Source organism: Tamandua tetradactyla, chromosome 5 (genome assembly GCF_023851605.1).
Source record: "Tamandua tetradactyla isolate mTamTet1 chromosome 5, mTamTet1.pri, whole genome shotgun sequence".
In the NCBI taxonomy this organism is placed as follows: domain Eukaryota; kingdom Metazoa; phylum Chordata; class Mammalia; order Pilosa; family Myrmecophagidae; genus Tamandua; species Tamandua tetradactyla.
The window spans coordinates 104,246,684-104,270,698 of record NC_135331.1 but is presented as its reverse complement, the minus strand read 5'-3'; the positions used below and the strand labels follow the sequence as shown (position 1 = coordinate 104,270,698).

The window sequence follows — 24,015 nt, the reverse complement described above, 5'->3', positions numbered from 1 at the left end:
TATTTCTTTACTTGCAGGAAGATGGCTTGGCAGGGGTTGGTTCACTGAGCGGAGGCATCTGAGCAGGGACAGTCCAGCAGGAGTTGAAGCTTAGAGAAAGAGGGAACCTGAGTAGGATAGTGGCCCAGTAGACTATTGAACAAATAAACAAATATAGCGAGGCTAACAGGAGCCATGCTTCTCACTGTCAGAGAAAGGAGCTACACACTTGGAATAAACCTTGTGGTGCTGGAGTGTAATTGTAGCACACATTATACATAAAAACATGGGTTTCAATAATTAATATAGATACATAAATAAAGATGAAAATTTATCTTTATATATACATATGTAATGTATAGATAGAAATATATATACATATATTTCCCAGCCCTTCCACTGACAGGGCCTTGGAGTTGTAGCAACCAAGCCGCAATAAGCCACACCTAGCTCCAGGTCTTGGTTTCTAATGACCATTCTCTACTAGAAAGAAAACAAACAAACAAATAAAGAAAACCCAAAGCTTTTTGAAGAAGTGTCTGATTCTAAGATTTGGGCTGAAAAAGAATAAAATGAGCCTTAATATCATGTGGTACCAGAAAGTGAGAAAACTGAAAAATTGTGGGACCATGTCAGAGGACACAGAAGCCAGCTTGGAGAGGCTCCCACTGGCCAAATCTGGGATGATGAGCATCAAAATAGATAATGAGAGTAAAGATTATAACTTTTTTTTTTTACATGGGCAGGCACCGGGAAGCAAACCCGGGTCCTCGGGCATGGCAGGCAAGCATTCTTACCTGCTGAGCCACCGTGGCCCGCCCAAGATTATAACCTTTTGAACAAAATTGGAATCAGTGAATACCCTTTGATAGGTGATAAGACAATTGAGGAGAAGAAAAAGCTGTTTCCTGCAGTAGATGCTAACTAATAAGTGTAGAAGAAATGATAGGAGTAGAAAAATACTCATTGATCGTGAAACTAGCAGTGAATGTAAAATGGGACTTTACGTGGTTTTATAAAAATAATTTAAATCAAAGAGGGAAAATGAAGTTTACAGTGAAAACTCTGGCAGACATCATCTGAACTGCAAGTTCAATATGAACACAAACTGTATTGGGATAGAGCAATAGCACGTACGGTACAATAGGATGCAAGAGGAATACAGCATCATTTCTGTGATATTCTGGCTCAATCATTTCTATCTAATCATGAGGAAACATTAGACCAACCAAATGGAGGGGCATTCTACAAAATGACTGGCCTGTAATTTAAAAAAAATGTCAAGGTCATGGAGATTAAAGAGACAGGACAACTGAGTGAGAAATAATATTCTCTCTTGCATACCTTTGCTATAAAGCATCTCTGGCAAAGCATATATAAGTGATTTTTTTGGTATTTTTGCAACTTTTCTATAAGTCTAAAAATTCTCTTAAAATAAAAAAGTATAACCATTAGGAATACTATTTAGCCACAAAGATAATGTTACAGCACCAAGAACACAAGTAGCAAACAACAATTTAGGTAAGTTAGACTTCATCAAAATAAAAAATTTTGGTTTTGATAATGAGAACACTGTCAAGAGAAAAGATAATCCACACAATGGGAGAAAGTTTTTTCAAATCCTATAACTGATAAGTGTCCAGTATTCAGAAAATATAAAGAACTCTCACAATTCAACCACAGAAAGATAAACTACTCAATTTATAAATGAACAAAGAATTTGAATAGACATTTCTCCAAAGGAAATGTATACAAATCGCCAATAAACACATGAAAAGATGTTCAACATCATTAGTCATTAGAGAAATGCAAATAAAAATCACAATCAGATACCACACCTTACTCATGAGGATGGCTTATTTAATTTTTTTTTTAAAAAGGAAAACAACAAATATTGACAAGGAAGTGGATATATTGGAACCCTCATACATTCTCACTGGGAATGTAAAATGGTGCAGCCAATGTGGAAAAGAGTTTGATGGTTCATTAAAATGCTAAACATAAAATGACCGTATCTAGAAATTCTACTCCTGGGGATATGGCAATGAGAACTGAAAACAGGTGTTCAAACAAATACTTGTATATGATGTCATAGCAACATTATCCAAAAGTGGAAACAAAACCCTAATGCCCATCAACTAATGAAAGGACAAATAAAATCTAATATATCTATAACAGGGGTATTATTCAGCCTTTAAAAGGAATGAAGTACCAATACATGCTACAACATGGATGAACCTTGAAAACATTATGCTAAATGAAAGAAGCCAGACATAAAAGGTCACATGTTGCATGATTCCATTTATATGAAATGTCCAGAGTAGGCAAATCCAGAGAGAGAGTAGATTAATGATTGCTAGAGGCTGGAAGGAGGGGCCATGGGGAGTGACTGCTTAGTGATGTTTTAGTTTCCTGGCTGCTAAGATGTATACAATACAACGGGAATTTATTGGCTCACAGTTTTGAGGCTAGAAAAAGTCCAAGATCAAGATATCATCAAAAAGGTGATGCTTTCTCCCAGAAGACTGTAGTGTTCTGGGACTGGCTACTGGTGATCCTTTGTTCTTGGCTTTTCTGCCACATGGAGTGCACATACATGGCAACCTCTCCTAGCTTTTCTGGGTTCCATTGACTTCTGGCTTCCTCTCCTGGCTCTCTCCCTCTCTGTGGACTTCCTTATAAGGCTTTCAGTAAAAGATTAAGACCCATGCTGATTCTGTTGGGCCACAACTTAACTGAATAGCCTCATCATAAAACCCTATTTACAAAGGCGCACAATAACAGGAATTGATTAAGCTTAAGAACATGGTTTTCTGGGGTACATAGCTCAAGGCCAGCACAATTAGTATGAGGTTTTTTTTTAGGGCAAGGAAAATGTTCTGAATCAGATAGTGATGATGGCTGCACAACATTGTGAATGTATCAAAATCCACTGAATTGCACACTTTAAATTGTTACAGTTGTGAATTTTATATGTGACTTTTATCTCAATTAAAATTTTGAAAACATGATGTTGAAATTGACTAATGACATATATGTGAAAAAATTAACTCGTAAAAATAGTTATCAAACACTGTCCATATAATGATCCAGTTTCATTAAAAATAAGCTAGCTAGCTATAGATAACTGCCGATATGTGTGACTCATGTTGGCTTGGAAGTCAGTTTCAGCAAAGTGACACAACAGCAGCAGCAACAAAATAATTATCTGGTATCAAAATAATTGAAAAGTAATTTAATCTTTATTAAAATTCTTAGAAATGTCAAAAGCAATTTGCAGTCATAATGTGCTAGCACAAGGCAGGCGATCTAGTGGGGACACCAAAGTCAAATCATCTGGATTTGAATTCAGCTCTTCCACTTGTTTGCTTGGGCAAGTCATTTAGTCTTTCTGTGTTTTCTTATCTATAAATTAGGGATAATTACAACATCTACCAGTGGGGTTGCAGGGAGGATTATATGAATTAATGCACAAAAAGCGCATGGCATGGAGCAAACAAAACTCAGTAGCAAGCAAACAAAACTTCTAGTCATTTTATCCTTACCCTCAACATCAGCAGCCCCTTAGCCTACTACTTCCATTCTCCAAACTCCACACGAAACTCAGCCCTCAGGGATTCTTTTCCTCTCTCTATTTTCTCCTTGTCATTAATGAATTCATGGTCTTCTACTTTACCAGCAACATTTTGCCCTTTTCAAGGTAGACCAAGCAAGGTTGGTTTGGCCCTTCTCCATTCTTCATCTCATTTATTATCCTCCATTCTTTGGACAAGCTGTCAAAGACATAATTTTCCTTAGCAGTCAAAGGAGGAATATGAGGCTGGGAGAACTTATGGAAAATATCTAGCAAAGTAAAAACTAGGAATATTTGGATGGTGGGAAAATGGCCATATTCCTTTTCATGGCAGCTGAGTGGTACTGTATGTGAAGCATTGTTCTTAGGTGCTTTGTATGTATTGACTCATTTGACCCTCACATTAAATCTTGTGCTTTTAAAGCTACTCAAAATTTCTACAACAAACATACTACTTCTATACTCAGAAAAAATTACTCAAAAAACTATATTTGCAAAATAGGTCCTATTAAGATGAAAGGTGAGGATTTTAGGAAAGTGAGATTTTGTTTAAAGAATTGGGAATGTTTAATACTAGGAAAGGGAGTGGGTGAGACATGATAGCTGTCATCACATATTTGAAAGGCGGTCAGTTGAGAAAGGAATTGGACTTGGTCTTTATGGCTTCACAAAAGTGAGGTAGAATCCACAAGAGAAAATTTTAGGGAGCCAAGTTTTGGCTAAATATAGGATGCTCTTTCAGACTATTCTAACCCAAAAGGCAATGAATTCATCTAAACCAACAAATATTTATGGATATATGCACCCAGTAGAAGGTTGGACTAGCAGATGTCTAAAGTCATTTTCAACTCTAAAATTCTGTGTTATTTATATTATGCAAATTAATCAAAGAGAAGAATCAGGTCTATCTTAAAAAAAAAAGCCAACCTTAGAAAAAACAATGTCAAACTTAGGGAAAAAAACAATGTGGTGTATGAGTGAGGAAAGAGGAATAAATTATGAAGCTTATGAATTGCTTCAAGACAATTTTAATATTGTTATCAGGAAAGAGAAAAATTTAAAAGCAAAAAAAAAGGCCGTATTTATGTAGCAATTAGAAAGATGACAATACAGACACGATTTAAATCTGTTAACTCACTCCTTCCCTCAAGTCGAGCCTCACTTGCTCCTCCCTGCTTTCTTTTTTAAATCCCCTTTCTTTCCCTATTATGATCTTTGCAGTTATTGATTTTCTCCTGCCACAATACTCAACCCTATCCCTATTGATGCCACCCCAAAGGCAAATGCTTCCTACCCTTCTGAATTGTTTTATTTTGTAAAGCAGACTTTCACTGATGGTAACTTTGTTTAGCATCAGATATACCCTTGGTTTTTTCATCTTCAGCCATTTGCTGTAAGATACCAGTCTCCCATGCCTTGTGTCTCGGGCGCTTACACAATAACAGTCCTTGAAGCCCAAGCCACTCTGTCACCAGGTCTTACCGCTGCGAATCCTGGTGAGGCTGTGAAGCCCGCGCAGGGCACCTTCAGCCGCGTGGGCTGGGCCGGGCGCGGGGCTCCAGCCAGAGGGCGCCAGCACCCACCCGCACGGACGCCCAGGAGCATTCGCCAGGGGCTCCCTAACCCTTGCTCAGTTCGGACTCTACTCGGGGGCTCAGCCACCTTGTAAGAAGAGTCTGTCTCCCAGTACTCTCCACACCCGGTTTGCCCCTCTTCCAGTTTTTTCTAGAATGTCGCTACCCAGGCTACCTTAGCTTCTGAATCAGCTCCCTCCCGACCTGGCCCCCAAGGAGACCCTTTCCAAGGCCTTGACCTCGAGGAGCCCTCTCCTCGCTAAGGCCCGGACCCCTGCTAACAGCCTCCGGCTCCTGGTGCTCCGAGGGTTCCTATTCCCTCCCGGGCACCTGGAGTGGAAAGGAGGTAGTGTGTGGGTGAGGACAGCGTGCGAGCGCGTAGGAGAGTTGCTTGGGGGGCCGGAGAGGGCGTCAGGTCAGGGAGGAGGAGATGAGAGGAGGCCAGACAGGGGCTTTCGGTTTCCCGGGGTCTGATTGGAGGTTGGCCCGATGAGTCGGAGCTGGGGGCGCGCCCATCTCCTCTGGCTCCTGTGAGAGCCGCTGGCTCGGCCCCTCCCTGGAGCCGCTTTGTCCCGGGTGACGGCGGCCGAGGTTGCCGGGAGGAGCGGGCAGGAGGCAGAGACCGACGAGCCCACAGACCAGGAGTGCCCGAGGCGGGGTCCGCCGCGCACCGCCCCCCACCCAGGCCCGCGGGCACCGTGCGCGTCCCCACGCGCGCTCGCACCGGCCGGCAGGTGAGCGGGCAGCGCCCGCCGGGAGTCGCTGGTCCCCGCTGACCGCCGGAGCCGCCGCCTCCGCCCGCGCATCGCGGACGTCCAGCAGGTCGGTTATGTAACCGCGCGGGTCCCGCGGGCCGCTGGACCCTGTCCCGCCCGGACTGCGGGCGGCGCCCTGGCGGTGCCGGGGGAGAGGAGCAGGGGACTGGGGAGCGCGGCCGGGTTGGGGGTCTGGACAGGGGGCGGAAGGGTTCTCGTGGTCCCATCGTTAGTCTCCTGCGGCAGCTGTAGGGACAGAGGTGTCCCTCGAACCCCTTTAGCGGGCGCGGTTCTCAAGGAGCCCCTTCCGTCATCGGAGTGACCGAAGGGTTCGCCTCCTTCTGTAACAGCAGCAGGTGCCTAAGTGGAGGAGCTAGAAGGACGCCGCGTTGTCCCCGGGACTGGGGCTTGGAGAGGGGCTTAGGAGAGGCGGACAGGACGCAGGGAGCAAAGGAGAAAACAGAGGGACTCTTTCCCCAGTGCTTAACGGAAAGTGTTGAGGAGAGGTCGGGGGGGAAAGGGGCCTTGAGGCGCAACGGGCTGGGAATTGTCCTGCTGGGGATTAGCGGGCTTGGGTCATCTAAAAATAACTTCAAGTTTGAAAAGTGAAATGGACTCGAGCGCGGCGGCCGGATTCGTCCTGCCCGTGGGATGCTTCTCTTTGGAAGTCACCGGAGGAAACAGGCACATCCCAGCCGCCAGGTTCCTTGGCTGCCTCTTGGCCTCCTTGGTTTACAGGGCGCTTGGGCTTGACTTTTAGTTAATGCTTTATTCTCCAAGGCGCTACTGTCTTTTTCTTATCTCTAAATGAAGCAGAGGACGGTGCGTGCTTTTAACCTTTCCTGTTTCACACACTGGGATAGATGTGTTAAATGGCCATTTACCAAGTCCGCTGTCAAAGGTTTTTGTTTTGTTTTGTTTTTGCTCTCAGATCTCCTTTTGGTAAAAACAGAAAGGATTCTCCTTTTAACATATAATCCCAAAAAGAAGATGAAGGGATTCTAGAACATTCCAGCCACACTTTTATGTCCCTTCAGCCAGAAATACCACTTAACCTATCCTAGTGAATTGAGGTTTTAGGAAAAAATAGGGCATTTTTTTACAGTGCAGTTCAACTTCCACACCTTCATTGTCCTTAATTACACCAACTTCAAAAGAAAGGCCAAACGTACCAGTGGCACAGGGGCACCCCTTGCTAACCAGCCCCCTCCATTCTGGGGCCACAGTGAAGTTGGAAATGATCAAGAAGCAGGTCAGCACTGACTGTGGAACAAGGCAGGGGAGTGAATATTTGGCTGCTTTTCCTCTACTCATTGATTTTCTTTAGCCTGAGCTATTATATTAAGTACGATCAGTCACTGAGTTCAATTAGTCTCAAATGTGAATTGTATTTGCTTTCGAATCCACTGCAAATCAAATCAGCATTTACTGAACATCTACTACCTAGGTCCAGTCCATAGAATTGTGAGAGGGAAAAGTGCCCTCAGTTAAAGCTGTGGAATTCTGAAGGAGCTTAAAATACCTTGTGTGTGCAGGTCCTGCAGAGCTCAACTACATCAGAGAGGATGTCTCTCTCTCCAGTGATGAACATTTTTAACAGACATAAGTGGGAACTTGAGAGCTTTGTCATTTGCAAGTACTCATCGCACTCCTTTAAAAGCCACTTACATAATCATTTGCAGATAGTCATATATATGGCAAATCTCTTTATTTAGACCAATTTTGACATTTGCTGAGGTTTCATTTTCTCATCCACTATCTACCATAGGCTTATTAATTTATTCGACTCTTCATTATTTGTGAAACAGCTGTGGTGTGCTATGCAAGCCATGTACCAGAGGCTAAAAGAATGAGGCCCAGGTCTCCTGGAACTCAGTCTAGCAGAAAAGAAGGATAAGAAAATAAATGATAATGATTCAGTGTGGTGGGTGTTTAATGGAGATAGAAACAAGTTTGGCAGGAGCTCAGGGAAGGGAGGGTGGAGGGGATTGGAAAGGGTTTGCAGAGGAGTTCACATTTAGATTAAACTTCAAAAGGAGTGGGAGTTCTCTAGGGAAGGGACTAGGTGCTCCACATTGAAGAAAGAGCCTACACACATGGAGGAAAGATCACGTTCGAAGAACATCTAGAGGGGCAAGGGGAGTTGGGGAGGTTTCAGTGAGCCTAGATTGTAAATATACCTTGTGGAGGAGAAGAAACTATGCAGCCTTTATAAGAGAAAGGGTTAAATCTGATTTGTATTTTGTAAAGATGACTTTGAAGGTGGCGAGGAAATGGGGTTACTAAGAGGAATGAGCTCAGATTTTAGATCACTGCAGTGGTCCAGGCGAAAAGTAAATACGTGAATATATAAGGTCTGCCTGGAGCAAGGGGCAAGGGAGAGAGAGAGGAGAACTCCACCGGAGAACCATTTCAGAGGGAGAATCAGTAGCCCTTGGGCACCAAATAGATGTTGTATGGAAGGAGGAACACAGTTGTCTAGATGGATGGTCTTGCTTTTTTTTTTTTTTTTTTTTTTTTAAAGGAAAGACAGAGAGAAGGAAGGAAGGATAGAAGGAAGGAAGGAAGGAAGAAAGGGAAACATCTTTAAACATTTTCTTGTTTTTTTTTTTTTTTTATTGTATTCTGTTTCTCCGTATTTGTTACATGGGCTGGGGCCGGGAATCGAACCGAGGTCCTCCGGCATAGCAGGCAAGCACTTTGCCCGCTGAGCCACCGCGGCCCACCCCTGGATGGTCTTGCTTTTAACTGGGGTCCGTTGTAGAACAGATTTGAGGAAGATGAGGAATCTTTGTTTTGAATATGCAAGTGAAAAATGCTCAGTAGGCACGTATATTTTTCAAAGGTAAGTTCTTCATTCTGGTGATGCTAACCTTCTCCTGGTCTTGCTCACCTTCCTTCCTAAGACTGTCTATTGCCACCTTATGAGAAGAGGGAGATGATCCTGATAGCAGGAGGTTGTTTCTACCTTCAACCCCAGAAGCAAAAGTATTAACTGTCATGTTATCTGAATTAGTAGTTGTAGTACTGGCAATAATTATTGTTACTATGTGCTGAGCATGAAGAATTTAGCACTCTTCAAGGGTGATCATATTTGATCTTGATGATAACTCTGTGGGGTGGGCACTGTTGTTATTCTCATATAATTGACAAGAAAGCCATGGCAAAGAGTGGATGACATCATTAGTAAGAGGTGCATGAGGCTTCTATCCCCTAGCATAGAACCTACATTCATAATCACCCATGTGGATTAGTAACATGGAGATAACTCCTGTTTAGCCCCAGAATGTGTTTTTTACCTTATGTTTGAACATTTATGGCTAATGCCAAAAAGGAGCCCTGGACTAAAAGTCAGGAATCCCAGCTCTCTTCTGTGCTCTGTACTCGATTTGCTGTGTGATCTTTGTGAAGTCACATCTCCTCTCAGGGTTTTAGCTTTTCTAAATCTGTATTTTGAAGGGAGGGGAGGTTGACTAGATAGTCTCAAAGGAATTCCAGCACCTTGAAAACCTGCTGTCCTGTCTCAAATTCTACTACTAGGAACGTTGATTTGGGTTAAAGTGGTGGTATCTGCCTATCTCTTTTAAAATAGGAATACTTTCGAGAGGATTGACTCAAGCTGTAGCATGTTCTCATCAGCTTGGTGTGAACTAGTCTAAAGTGTGGGTTCTAGTGGGGGTGCCTAATATTGGGGGAGGCCAGGTCTGGAAAAGAACTCCAAGATGGACACTGAAGTGGAGGAATCCCCCAGAGCCACCAATGAGTTACTTGACTTTAGACATGTTGCTTAAATGCTTTGTGGTTTAGTTTACACATCTCTGCAAAACTGGGGAGTCGAGTGCACTTGTTGTAAGGTGGTTGTAAGGAATGAGACAGAGAACATAAATCAGGCTCTGCGGACAGACTGCCTCATTGAAGATGCTGAGGAAATGGGGGCTCCCCTTCCTCCCTCTGCTGATGTGCAGAAAGAGAAGGCAGAGTGTTTCTCAAGACAAACTTCCCCTACTTCATGGTTTTGATTAGAATCACCTTAGTTGAGCATTGCCCATCTATCATCTAGAAAGGGATGTATTTTGGGAATATGAAAACACACAGCATAATACGTGCCTTTCAAAATGTGAATTTCTCAAGCATTCATTAATAAAATAATAAAATACCCTCTTGGATATCAGCGAAGCATCAACATTCCACAGAACAGAGTTTTCAGTCTTCTGTTTTTCGGCTTATAAATAGGCCCAGATTGCTGTAGAGAAATGGCCTTGCTGGGGTTGGTGATCCTGTGCTTGACTGTTGTGACATCAAGTCTACAGAGCATGGACCCAGGTCCTGTTCTCTGTGTGTGTGCGAGTACTTGGGCGTCTGCGTTCATGAAGATTTTTCTGCCTTTGCCTATGAAATGTTCACTGTCTTCATCATTTTCTCTTGTGTTACCAACTGCCAGGTGTCATATGTTGAGGGTTTAATTAATCTAATTGAGGATTTTTTTTCTTAAATATTGAAGCAGCCTTAAACTCAACTGAAGCTATTTTTCTGTGCCTTGAAAAATAATAAAGCGTGTGACTGTGAATGCCACTCTCTGGAAGTTAAAGAAAAGCTTCTAAAAATAGCTCCAACTTCCTGCAGTTTAGATTGCCCACACAAAGTATTTTCTCAAGTAGGAATGGGAAAGGGACTTACTTGCAAATATGATTCCCACCCCCCCTCCCCGCCCCCTCGCCAAACTGAACTCACTTTGAACAAGGAATGAAATAAGGTGGCCCTAAGCTTTGGAACATAAAGATATTTTAACCAAAGCTGCTGGACAAAAGATTTGTGTATATACTTTTAGGACTACGCTGTAGTTTTTGTAACTATTGCCTCAGTAACTTGGTGGGAATAAGTGTTTATTGTTTCATGTGAATTAGACACACCTGCTACAAAGCATTAGAAGCTCTCTGAAGGCATGACTGCCACTTTATACTTCTCTTTCTGGCTGGGCTCGGCGCTGGAGTAAAGTAAAAAAAGCGTGGACTTTTTTTTGCAGGTAAAGGCCTGGATTCCCGTCCTGACGCTGTCACTTCCCAGCTATGTGACCTTGAGCTTCCCATTGACCTAGCAGTCGTAGGACCTGGCATTTGTTGAATGCTGCCCCTGCTCCAGACACTGCTCAACTTGCTATGTGTGTTATCTCATCTGAGCCTTACGCAGCTCCGTGAGGCAGATGTTATGATCACTATTCACCTCGAGGCGAGGGAAGGATGGGCCACTCTAAGATGCAGTTTTTGTACAATTAGATGCAGTAATCTGTACAATTAGGAAAATAATACTTGTTCTCCTCCCTTACAGAGCTGTGAGGGTGACATGCTAGGGGGCTTGTGACTGCACGCTGAAAACTGGAACACGCCACGTGGATGCTAAGGATTCTTGTTACAGTAAGGGCATCCTAAGGGGCGACTTGTACTTGGATCTAGTGTCACATGGCTGTATGTATATATTAATGGTGGTGTTAATCATCTGTTTACGGCATTAAGAAAACTATTTCCTTGCCTTTTGCCTTCGTATCTTGTTTTATGATGCCTATTTCCTTCAAGGGTAACTTGTTTGTTGTTAGTACCAGGAATGGGCCTGGCGAGGTGAGGAGCCGGGGCTTTGGACCCAGTCCTACTGGTGAAGGGACGGAGAGCATGGCTTGCGTAGAAGAGGTAGCTTCTTCTGGAGGGATGTTTCCATATAAACAAAGAAGGGCGAAAGTCCAAGGCAAGCTCTTGGAAGGGACAGGCACAACGCAGAGTGCAAGAAGGAGGAATCATTAACCAGGGTTTGCATTAAGTGTGAGTGACAGGCAAGACATGGTTTCTGCTCAGGAAGGCTAGGAATATTTCTCAGAGTCTGCTGAGGTCTGTCCACTCAGCAGGAAAACTATGGACCTTATACCCTGATTTTTTTTTATGGTTTATCTTTCCTGAGCATATGTGCATCCTACACAATTTTTGAAAAACACAGAAAAGTATAAAAAAAAGAAAATTAAAGTTATATGTATTACCACCAGCACATGACAATTACTTTTGACATTTCGATGTATTCCCTTTCAGACTTTTTTATATATACATTTTTTTTATAGATTTCAGAATCTTACTGTGTATAAAATTTTGATTTTCCAAATTATCATAAATAATGCTGTAATGTGTTTTTTGAACATAAATCATTTTCCATGTTTTGGGTTATTTTCTTAAGGTAGATTTCTAGAAGTGTAAATATTGGCCCAAATGAAGTATAATGCCGACTAAACCATTTTGAAGAAAGACCTAGGAGAATCAGTTGGGAATGTCTTAAAAATCACTGAGATGATTGGTATTCTAGGATTTCAATTTGATGACTAATCAAAAAATCCCTTTCAAAAGAAGTCTCCACATTCACTCTTAGGCTACCAGATCAAGAATTTTGGTTATATTTTCCAATTTATTGTGATAAATAGCCCATTTGAATAGAATTGTCTGAAAAGCAGGCCAAATTAATTAAGTTTATTTCTTATTTTGACTTCTGTGGCTATTAATGCTAAAAGCCCAATTACAGTGTTTGGCCAGTGACAAATCAAAGTCCAATTTATATTTCTCTTTTGAGGTTTAACAATTTGTGAGTAAGAAATTATTTATTTGATTACAGATATCAGCATATGAATTTTGAAATAGCACATGGTAAATTAAGATTGATTAATGATCTTTCAAATGAAATTTGTTTCCTCAAAAGTAAAATCTCTTTGCCTTGACAAGACAAGTAAAAGCAAAGTACTAATTCGTGAATATGTTAATTTTTTCCTGTTGTGGATATTAATGATATTTATTTGATCTTTTATGATGTACAAGCAACCATTTGTAAAAAGTTTAAATTTTGGTCAGGGATGATATTCAACAACTGGAATATTACAATTGTGTTTATTTGGTGTTCTCTATTTTCTTTTTCTCTGTCTCTTGGTAGTTTTCAATTCCACACATCACTGTCATTTAGCATCAAGCTTCAACTTTTGACAAGGTGACATTTAGGTAAAACTCTAAATTGAAATATTTGTTCTGTCAGATTTTCAAAGGTCTTACCTTTGACACTTAGGTACCACATTTCAAGGAAACCGCCTTGAAATTTTGAGAATTTTTGACTTGCACCCTGAAGGCTGATTTGTTTTTCACACTCCTGGGATATCACGGGGTAGGGAGAAATTTTCTTCTCGTTCTGGTTTGCCACCACACTGGGAGGTTCAGTGTCATCTTGGAGTGATGGACGCCTCCACACAAACTTGTGCAGACCAGCTTGGAAAGGTTGGTCCAGCGGGATGTGAGATGAAACGGCAACTTTGAGCAGTCCCCAAGGTGTTCTCACATCCAAATTATTTTGATTCCAACCGTGCATATGCTTCCCTCGTGCTGTGTGACAACTTTTCAGACCATTGAACTGGAAACTGGGGACCTTAAGGAATTTAGGATGGCTCTCAATGGGTTCACGTATGTACTGGTGGAATCGCTGATAGCTTATAAGGCACAAGGAACAGTCCACAGGTGGCCTCATGAAGAAACACAGATGTCCGGGCTTGCCCATGTGGCCCTCTGCTCCTTCATTCCTCTTTTCATTAATGTAGACAGTAGACATCTCCCAGGAAACCACACTGGCAAGTAGTGTAGGGAGCAACCCCGTAAGATTCATGGAATGGACTTGAGCATCTCCAAATGTGGAGAACTTCAAATTGGTGGCTCCTCATGATGCTTCTTGTTCTATTCTTTAAAATAGCTTTTTAAATTGTAATATATTATATATTCACATATCATGTAATTGTCCAAAGTGTACAATCAGCAGTTCACAATATCAGCAGATAGCTGTGTATTTATCATCTCAATCAACTTTTTTGTGAAAATTAATATATATGCAAAAAAGCAATCAATTTCAAAGCACATTGCAACAATTAGTTGTACAATAGATTTCAGAGTCTGATATGGTTTGCAATTCCACAATTTTAGATTTTTACTTCTAGCTGCTCTAAGATACTAGGGAATAAAAGAAATATCAATATCATGATTCAGCAATCATACTCATTTGTTGAACCCTGCTTTCTCAGTATAACTCCACCATCACCTTTGATCTTTCTTCAACTCTTTAGGGGTATTTAGTCTATGCCCATTCTAATTTTTTGATGTTGGAAGAGGCTGTTGATAATATGGGATGGCCAGATAGAAGTGGCTGATGTTTTGGTGGGGATGGCCCCTCTGCATTTCAGGACTTATCTGATCCAGAGATCCATCTGGAGGTTGTGACTTTGTGGAAAGTTACCTGAGAGCATGGAACTTTAGTAGAATCTTATATAATGCCCTAGGTATTCTTTAGGATTGGCAGGAATGGTTTTGGTTGGAGTTTGGCAAGCTATTATTGGTAACAATGTCTCACTGAAGCTTGTATAAGAGTGACCTCCAGAGTAACCTCTAGACTCTATTTGAACTCTCGCAGTCACTGATACCTTATTTGTTACACTTCTTTTCCCCCCTTTGGTAAGGATGGCATTGTTGATCCAACGGTGCTGGAGCCAGACTGATACCTGGGAGTCATCTCCCATGCTTCCAGGGAGACTTTCACCCATGGGTGTCATGTCCCACGTAATGGGGAGGGCAATGATTTCACTTGCAAAGTTAGACTTAGAGAGAGAGAGAGGCCACATCTGAGCAACAAGAGGTCCTCCAGAAGTAGGTCTTAGGTATACCTATAGGTAGGCTAAGCTTCTCCGCTACATATATAAACTTCATAAGAGCAAGCTTCAAGATCGAGGGCTTGGCCTATTGATTTGGGTGTCCCTAATATTTGACATAGTATTGGGGTTTCCCCACTGGTAAAGTTTAGTAAGTTCTGTATTTTTTTTCCCTACACTCAATGGTCTTTGTCAATACATTTTGTATTTTGTTGCCAATACTTTTTTGATTATCTGCTTAATATACTATGGGATGTATCTAGGCATTACATTAAGCTATGCAGAATTAAAGACCCTCATTTTTGCTCTGGGCTCCTGTGTTTGGATTGTTTAAATGATCTATCAAGACAGGTTGAGTTAGAGTATGTGCTACAGAAAATTTAGATTCTGGACGAAATAAACCTTTCTTCTTTTGGTCTCAAAGAGTAGATGAAGTTCTAAAATACAGATAATGTCTCCCTTACCCCTGTATTCTTTTTTTACCTTAATCCTTCCTTGATTGACTTCATTCTTATCTCTAAATACCTGGTTATAGATATATAAAAAAGCCTTTCAAAATCCAGAAATAACAATTACTGCTCCGGACTAAATGTGACTGATACAAGAGCTTGCAGTCTAGGCCCCTGCTTTCTTATAAGTATTTTATAAATGAGACCATACAATATTTGTACTTTTGTCTCTGGCTTATTTTGCCTCACTAAATGTTCCACAGGTTCATTCAAAATGCTGCATGCCTCATAACTTCGTTCCTTTTGGTAGCTGCACAATATTCAATCAGAATACATCAATGTTTGCCAATCTACTTCTCAGTCAGGGCATCTTCCAGCCACCTCCATTCATTGGGCATCATATATAGAATGTCCAAAATAAACAGTCCTTCAACACTCTTAATTTTAGATAATTGCATTGTTCCCAAGAGAAAGATAACCAATAAAAACACCCTCACCAAACAGAAAATCCAAACCTCCCCTTAACACTTGTCCCTCCCCCAACTATTTATCCCTGGTGTTGCTGTGGTACTGTTGATGTCTTCCTGTTAAACACAGCCCATAGCATGCAATAACAGTTTTCCCCCTATACCTCAAACTTATATACTCTTTGTACAAGGTTCATGCCTTTGCAGTAATTCATGCAATAACTTATTTAAATTTGTAGTGTTAATCAGTGGGACACATATATCTATACAACCCCTTTCAATTATGTTCACCTTCAGTATAGTAACATTACTTACAGACCCACTAGTGAACCACCTTCACTTCTATCTATTCCTTTACATTTAAGTTCAACCTCATTAATTAACATTCACCCATCTCTAGCGTCTGTGTATCTCTAGGTCCCCTTTATTCTGTATGTAAGCCTCTGATTTTACCATTACCATGGTCATAAAAGTGGAATCATACAGTATATATCATTTTGTTTCTTGATTATTTCACTCAGCATTATGTCCTCAAGGTTCATCCATCTTGTCATGTGCTTCAGGACATCGTACCATCTTACTGATGCATAATATTCCATCATGTGTATATACCACAATTTGTTAATCCACTTGTCTGTTGATGGGCACTTGGATTCTCTTTTGGAGATTGTGAATTATGCTACTGTGAACATTGGTGTGCAAATGTCTGTTTGTGTCACTGCTTTCAGCTCTTCTGGGTATATACCAGGTAGTCATATAGCCGCGTTATAGGGCAACTCGATATTTAGTTTCCTAAGAAACGGCCAAATTGTGTTCCATAGCAGTTGGACTATTATACATTCACACCAGCAGTGCATAAGTGACCCAATTTCTCCACATCCTCTCCAACACTTGCAGTTTCCTGTTTGTTTAATAGCAGCCATTCTTATAGGTGTGAGGTGGTATCCTGTTGTAGTCTTGATCTGCATTTCCCTTATAGCTAATGAAAATGAACATCTCTTCATGTGCTTTTGAACCATCTGTATTTACTCTTCAGAAAAATGCCTATTCGTGTCTTTAGCCCATTTTATGGTTGGATTGTTCTTTTTTTGTTGAGTCGTATGATTTCTTTAGGTACAGGATATCAAACTTTTATCCAATGTGTGATTTACAAATATTTTCTCCCATTGAGTTGGCTGTCTCTTCACCTTTTTGACAAAGTCTTTGAGGCAGAATACCATTTGATTTTGAGGAGTTCCCATTTATCTATTTTTTTCTTTTGTTGCTTGTGCTTTGGGTGTAAAGTGTAGGAAGCTACCTCCTATTACTGGGTCTTGACGATGTTTCCCTACATTTTCTTCTAGGAGCTTTATGGTACTAGTTCTTTTATTTAGGTGTTTGATCCACTTTGAGTTAATTTTTGTATAGGGTGTAAGGTAAGGGTCCTCTTTCATTCTTTTTGCTATTGATATCCAGTTTTCCTATGCCAATTTATTGAAAAGACTATTTTGCCCCAGTTGAGTGGATTTGGGGGCCTTGTTGGAAGATCTGTTGACCACAGGTTTGATGGTCTATTTCTGTGCCCTCGATTTGATTCCATTGGTCAGTACTTCTATCTTTGTGCCAGTATCATGCTGTTTTGACCACTGTGGCTTTATAATAAGTTTGAAAATCAGAAAGTGTTTATCTTCCCACTTCATTCTATTTTTAGGATGCTTTTAGGTATTTGGGGTCTCTTTCCCTTCCAGATGAATTTGGTAACTAGCTTTTCCAAGTCTTCAAAGTAGGTTGTTGGAATTTTGATTGGTACAGTGTTGAATCTGTAGATCAATTTGGATAGAATTGACATCTTAACTACATTTAACTTTCCTATCCATGAGCAGGGAATGTCTTTCCACCTATTTAGCTCTTTGATTTCTTTTTGCAATGTTAAGTAGTTTTCTGTGTACAAGTCCTTCCATCCCAAGTTAAGTTCATTCCTAGATTTTTTGGTTTCTATTTTGAATGGATTTTTTTCCTTAATTGACTCCTTATTTAGGTTATTGCTTGGATATAGAAACATTACTGATTTTTCTACACTAATTTTATAACCTGGCACTTTGCTGAATTTGTTTATTAGCTCAAGAAACTTTGTTGTAGATTTCTCAGGATTTTCCAAGTATAGTATCATGTCATCTGCAAATAGTGAAAGTTCTATTTCTTCCTTTCAAATTTGTATGCCTTTTATTTCTTTTTCCTGCCTAATTGCTCAAGCTAGAACTTATAGTACAGTGTTGAATAATAGTAGTGACAGAGGACATCCTTGTCTTATTCCCGATCTTAGGGGAAATGCTTTCAGTCTCTCTCCATTGAATACAATACTGGCTATGGGTTTGTCATATATGCCCTTTATTGTATTGAGGTAGTTATCTATAATTCCTACCATTTAAAGTGTTTTTATCAGAAAAGAATGTTGAGTTTTGTTGAATGCTTTTCAGCATTGATCAAAAGGATCATGTGATTTTTCGCTTTTGATTTTTTAATGTGCTGCATTACATTAATTGATTTTCTCACATTGAATCATCCTTGCATTCCTGTGTAAACCCCACTTCATAATGGCATATAATTCTTTTAATGTGCTGTTGGATTCAATTTGAGAATTTTTACATCTTTGTTCATTAGGGAGATTGGGTTGTACTTTTCCTTTCTTATAGCATCTTTACCTGGTTGGGTACTAAAGTGATGTTAGCTTTGTAAAATGAGTTAGGTAGTGTTCCTTTTTCCTCAATTCTTTGAAAAGTTTGAGCAGGATAGGTGTTAGTTCTTTTTGGAATATTTGTTAAAATTCCCCTGTCTAGCTATCTGACCCTGGACTTTTCTTTGTAGGAAGATTTTTGATGACTGATTGAATTTCTTTACGTGTTAATGGTTTGTTGACATCTTCTATTTCTTCTTGAGTCAGTGTAGCTTGGTTGTGTGGTTCCAGGAATTTGTCCATAAAATTGAGTTTTAAATTTCACATTTAAGTAGAAATATGCTGATCACAAAGGTTTTTGTCTGGGGTGATACAGACCAAACCTATAGCAAACCTCCCTCTCCTTTCAGTGTCTCTTTTCACCCTTCATTTAACCTCTTCCATTTAGCTCAAGCAGTATGAGGTATTTAAAACCACATCTGGCTTTCTGCTTACAATTCAAGTAAGGTGTGATACTATGAGAAGGTTATTCTATCTGATCAAAGCTAGAAATATGTTAATGGATATTTATAAAAATCAATCCCAGGTATTTTTATGTCAGTATAAATTTCAATGGCATCCCTTACCATAAAGAAAATTTAGATTAGAATAAAATAGGTTAATTAATTAAGGATAATTAAGATTAGAGAATTTACCTAACTGGTGGTCCCGGCTCTTTCTGGTGTGTCTGGGAGTGCGATGTGGTAGATTTTTCAACTGAAGATGATGGCACCCTCTTCCCACTATCCCATTGACTATCAGCTCTCTTTGGATATTCTAGTTCCAGAGAAGAGATTTCAAATTGTAGCAGAATCTTCCTCTGATGCTGTCCATGGATTTTTCCCTTTAGCAACTGTCCCCTTTTCTATTCTCAGACACACTATCTCAGTGATCCTAAGGCTTTAAAAAGCTGGACTAATGCTTCCTCCTCCCTGAAGAATGGAAAAATAAACGGAGATATATATATATATTCTTCTCTCTCCAAAAAGGAAGAGTGATGTTTACATGGTAGGATATCAACATGTAGCTGAAGGTGAAAGTTTTTCTTTATCCTTTATTAATTTTTAAAATAAGCATTCTGTACCAACAAAGAAAAACTCCTCTTTCCCTTAACCTCTTATCTGCTAATCCTAATCTTCCCCTAATATCTAATCTACTTTGTCGCTGAGAATTTGATCCTTTTAGATATCTCATATGAGTGACAAATCATAGTTGCCCTTATGTGCCTGATTTCGTATTTAAAAAAAGAGAGAAAAGAAAAATAACCAAATAGCCATTTGAAGCCAGTTGACAAACATCTAGTGGAATTGGTTAGTTATCTAGTTTGGCGAGAGATTGTCCCTAAAATAATAGTTTCCTTTGCCAAATGTGTTCTATTCAGGAGTAATTATTCATTTTTTTATAGCCCTATCCTTTGTAGTGATTTTTCAAAGGGTCAATTAAAATTATGCCTCTTCTTTCTTTGGTTTTTACTGTTAGGATATTTGTATGCAGCTCTTGTGTTATTCTGATAATTGCTTAAATAAGCCGTTCCTATATCTTTCTTCTCATTCTAGGATTTGCAATAATTTATTTTTAAGACAATATGATAATGCCGTGAGGTGATTATTCTTGTTCATTGGAGGGCTTCTTACAGTCCTGTCTGTTGTCAATCATTGCAAAGTAAATGCTGCCAAATATACACATTTCTTTTCCTAATTGCAAATTGACTTTTTTATGGCTACTTATTAGAGGACCCCTGGAGACCAATAGTAATAATTGAGACATGGTTACTAGAGACCAGATATTATTTCTTTAGCTTCCTATTCTAATAAATAATGAACCATCGAGTTGTTTATGAAGAAATCAAAAGTTCTTATAATAAATAATGAACTAAGAAGCAATTGCATACAATTTGCAGATATAGAGTGTTACAGAAATGCTAGATACAATAATAATCTAATGAGAACTGTTTTATTAATGAGAACCAATTTAGGACATGTTGTAGCTATGTAATATTATAATTTGATATTCACCCCTCTCTGCTTCTTAGAATCCTAGTCTTCCTTCTAGTTCCATCTCTTGTAGATTTCCTCAATCCCTGAGTACTCAAAAGAGCAATCACCCTTTGTTGAACCCTTATTTGTGTGTGGGATTTACATATCTAACCTAGATACCCCATTCATTTATGTATTACTTCTTCCTTCCTTTCTCTCTCCCTTCCTCCCTCTCTTCCTTTCTCCCATCCTTCCTTCTTTCTGTCCTCTTTGCCTGCATTTACCCCTTTATGTGCCAGGTGTTTGCTACTTGGAGTATAAATACCAGTAGGACATAGTCACTACCCTTAGTGAAATTAGTGTACAGTAGACTTTAAGCTGCTCACTCATTTACCTGTGCCTCCCAACTGGATGGTAGTGTCTGGAGGGTGAAGGCTGTGTCCTCCATACTCAGCGTTGTGTCTCCTTGCACATGCTTGTCACAGTCAGTGGCATAAGGAACTGATCATTATATCCATTCTAAAAAATTCAGAAGCTCAGTATTGAAGATTTCAACACCTTCACTTGTTTGATTGCTTTTGATATCCTCACACAGCTGTTAGCTATAGAAATAACTAAATCTACAGTATATGTATGTCTGCTTCTACTTTGTATGTTTGTAAATAAGCCACTTCTTTTCAGAATATGATCTAGTGCATAACAAAGCACCAAATGTGTTTGATAGCAGTATCTGTGCATCCCACAGGCACACACATTGAAGGCTTCCATCTCAAATGCAAATCATTTTGAAATGCTTCTGTTTTTGTAAGATAGTGTATCCTTTCCTCTTTTGTGGAGGTTGGAAGTAGGACATCTGAATGGGAATAATCACGGGCATTTATTGAATATCTATTAAGCACCAAGCTCTGGGCTCAGCATTTCCCATATATTATCACACAGTCCTTTCCCAAACCCTGTGAGGTAGGGTCTGTGGTTAGCTCTATTTTATTTTGATGAGGAGACTGAGGCTCAGATAGGTTGACAAACCTGGCTGAGGTCTTACAGGTGGTGGAGTCAGGACTCACTAATGGTCTCTTTGCCTCCATATTGAAAAGTAGGATTTGTAGAGGCATTCCTGGGTAGGTGAGTAGGGGATATAGGACTTCTATATGGTAACTTTTGTATTTTTTTATTTCTGTAATAATCTAAAATGACTAGCATATTTTGGATCATCCTGAGGACCTCCTTAGAATGAATAATACTGCCACATGATTTGGGTGCGTGAATTTGTTGTTTATTTTCAATCAGGTTGGTGCCAATACTACATTAGTTGCTATGGGCTTATGGCAAAGAATGGTTGGACCCATGCAATTTGCATCAAGGGAAGGCTAAAATGACGGCAGGGAGCTCTGGTCCAGTAATGTTACATTTTGCTGTGAAGAGTGACTCGATCAGTGAGTGGAAAAGTATCTGCAAAGCCCCCTTTGGGGAACGGTGAGTTGAATTCTTGATATTCTCACAAGCAGTGTGGACAACCAAAGCTATAGCCTCAGTCTTGGGGTTTGTTCATATGAAACTTAACCCCGCAAACATAGGTCAAGTCTACTTAAAATTTAGGCCTAAGAGTCACCCCCAAGAGAGCCTCTTTTGTTGCTCAGATGTGGCCTCTCTCTCCAGCCAACACAACGAGCAGTCTCACCGCCCTACCCCTCTCTACATGGGACATGACTCCCAGGAGTGTGGACCTTCCTGGCAACGTGGGATAGAGATCTTGGAATGAGCTGAGACTCAGCATCAAGGGATTTTGAAAAACCCTAGAGTGAGCTGAGACTTAGCATCAAGGGATTGAGAAAACCTTCTGGACCAAAAGGGGGAAGAGGGAAATGAGACAAAGTGTCAATGGCTGAGAGATTCCAAACAGAGTTGAGAGGTTATCCTGGAGGTTATTCTTATGCAACAAGTAGATATCATCTTGTTATTCAAGATGTAATGGAGAGGCTGGAGGGAACTGCCTGAAAATGTAGAGCTGTGTTCCAGTAGCCATGTGTCTTGAGGATGATTGAATAATGATACAGCTGTCACAGTGTGACTGTGTGATTGTGAAAACCTTGTGTCTGATGCTCCTTTTATCTACCTTGTCAACAAAGGAGTAGAACATATGGAATAAAAATAAATAATAGGGGGAACAAATGCTAAAGTAAATTTAGTTTGAAATGCTAGTGATCAATGAAAGCGAGGGGTAAGGGGTATGGTAGTTATAATCTTTTTTTTCTTTCCTGTGTTCATTTTATTTCTTTTTCTATTGTCTTTTTATTTCTTTTTCTGAATTAATGCAAATGTTCTAAGAAATAATGAATATGCAACTAAGTGATGATATTGTAAATTACTGATTATGTATGTTGATGTTTTATTTTGTTTCTTAATTTTTAATTAATAAATAAATTAAAAAAAAATTTTGCTGTGAAGGAAGAAATGTGGGGAAGGGTCCTACTGCACAGAGGGTGGGGGTGGGAGGTTGAGATTGGGGGTGTAGGTGTGGGGGTTGGGAGGAGGGTGACAAGAACATTCTCAACCCCAACATACACTGTTGTTTTCAGTGTCAGAGTCATGAAAAAGAGTGTTACTTTTAGCAAAAATCATCATCTGAATATTAATTCAATGTTAGTTTGAATTGAATTGGTATGACAATTTCATTTGTATTTGATTAGAAGATTTAGTTGGAGTTTGATGGTTTTAGAGGAGCTAAAACTATGAGAACTTTATGCTTAGTTTTATATCTATACATACCTAAGTATCATAATAAAAACATTTAAGTGAAAATTGGGTGGGGGCAGTATAATTTTTTTTCCTGAAAATGATCTGAAAATTTCTCAAAATTGAGCCTGCTGAATTACTCAGCACTGCATAATGAAAGCCTTCCAGTCAAAAAATGTTCCCTCACCCCCCAGGGGTCTGGTTTGCTTACTCTAAGTCTTTCTTTAAGGATAAGGTATTGACATTTCCTTTCATCCTGCAAATGTTATCTGGGAGGGGTAACGTCTGACCTTGGGTGAAACTCTCCATTGCTGTTCTTTAATGCACTTCTGAGAGCCCCATCAGTCAAAGTGCTTTTGGGTTCTTTGTCACTCTTTGTCCTGATTTTGATGGTTGACAGTTGGGTATGTGTATCACCATGATTTATAACCATTTTCCCATAAGCACCATAAGGATCTGTGAATGTGGGCTAGAAATCAGTACCAGCCTCACCTAAGCAGAGATAAAGGCAATGTATTAGGATTTTAAAAGGCCTTTGGTTACAAGGTCTCTGGGTCTCCCCCAAATGACTATATTAATTATTCTTTGAGTGGATGAAAGGAAAACCCTGTTAAGTGCACACATCCAGAGAGGAGGTAATATGTGGCACATACTTGTACTTAGCCCACTACTGTTTCTTACAATAATTCCTAGTGAGGGTTTTGAGCATTAGAACAGAGCACAGTGAATTCTGATGGAAAGAGAGGCAGACAAATTTTATAGAATGTGGGTATGCAGTTTGTGCACTGAGCAAGTAAATGTGGGCTTTAAAATCAGGGCCAAACTTGGGTAGACTAGAACCACCAATTAAAAGAGGAGGCTTTTTCTGTATAAAAACCTGCCCTCTTCTTTAAAAGTTTAGTAAATTTTCCCTATTAAAATAAAATGCTTAGAAAGGGATCCGCTTCATCGAAGTTACAAATAAATGTTTGTTGTTATTATTATCATAATGACTATTATTCCCAGTTTTGTTCCCCATGACAGCCTGTGTTACATGAGAGAGCACTGCTGAGTTCGGAGTAGGGAGTCAGAAACGGTGGGCTCTAGTGATGGGTTGGCTGTGGTTTCCCCCAGAG

At 40.0% G+C, this 24,015-nt stretch overlaps 1 protein-coding gene across 2 annotated transcripts in view; it reads left to right on the top strand.

The window, feature by feature from the left end:
* The first annotated feature begins 5,853 nt into the window (after positions 1-5,853).
* The window catches only part of RCAN2 (regulator of calcineurin 2), a 318,690-nt gene continuing 300,528 nt past the window's right edge, over positions 5,854-24,015 (top strand). Inside the window, exon 1 of one of the 2 annotated variants that reach the window (XM_077161973.1) lies at positions 5,854-5,949. The gene's annotated coding sequence lies outside the window, so the exon portion shown is untranslated. Of the gene's footprint in view, positions 5,950-20,753; positions 21,641-24,015 lie in introns of those variants that run through there. The other variant, XM_077161974.1, reaches the window with a different exon arrangement.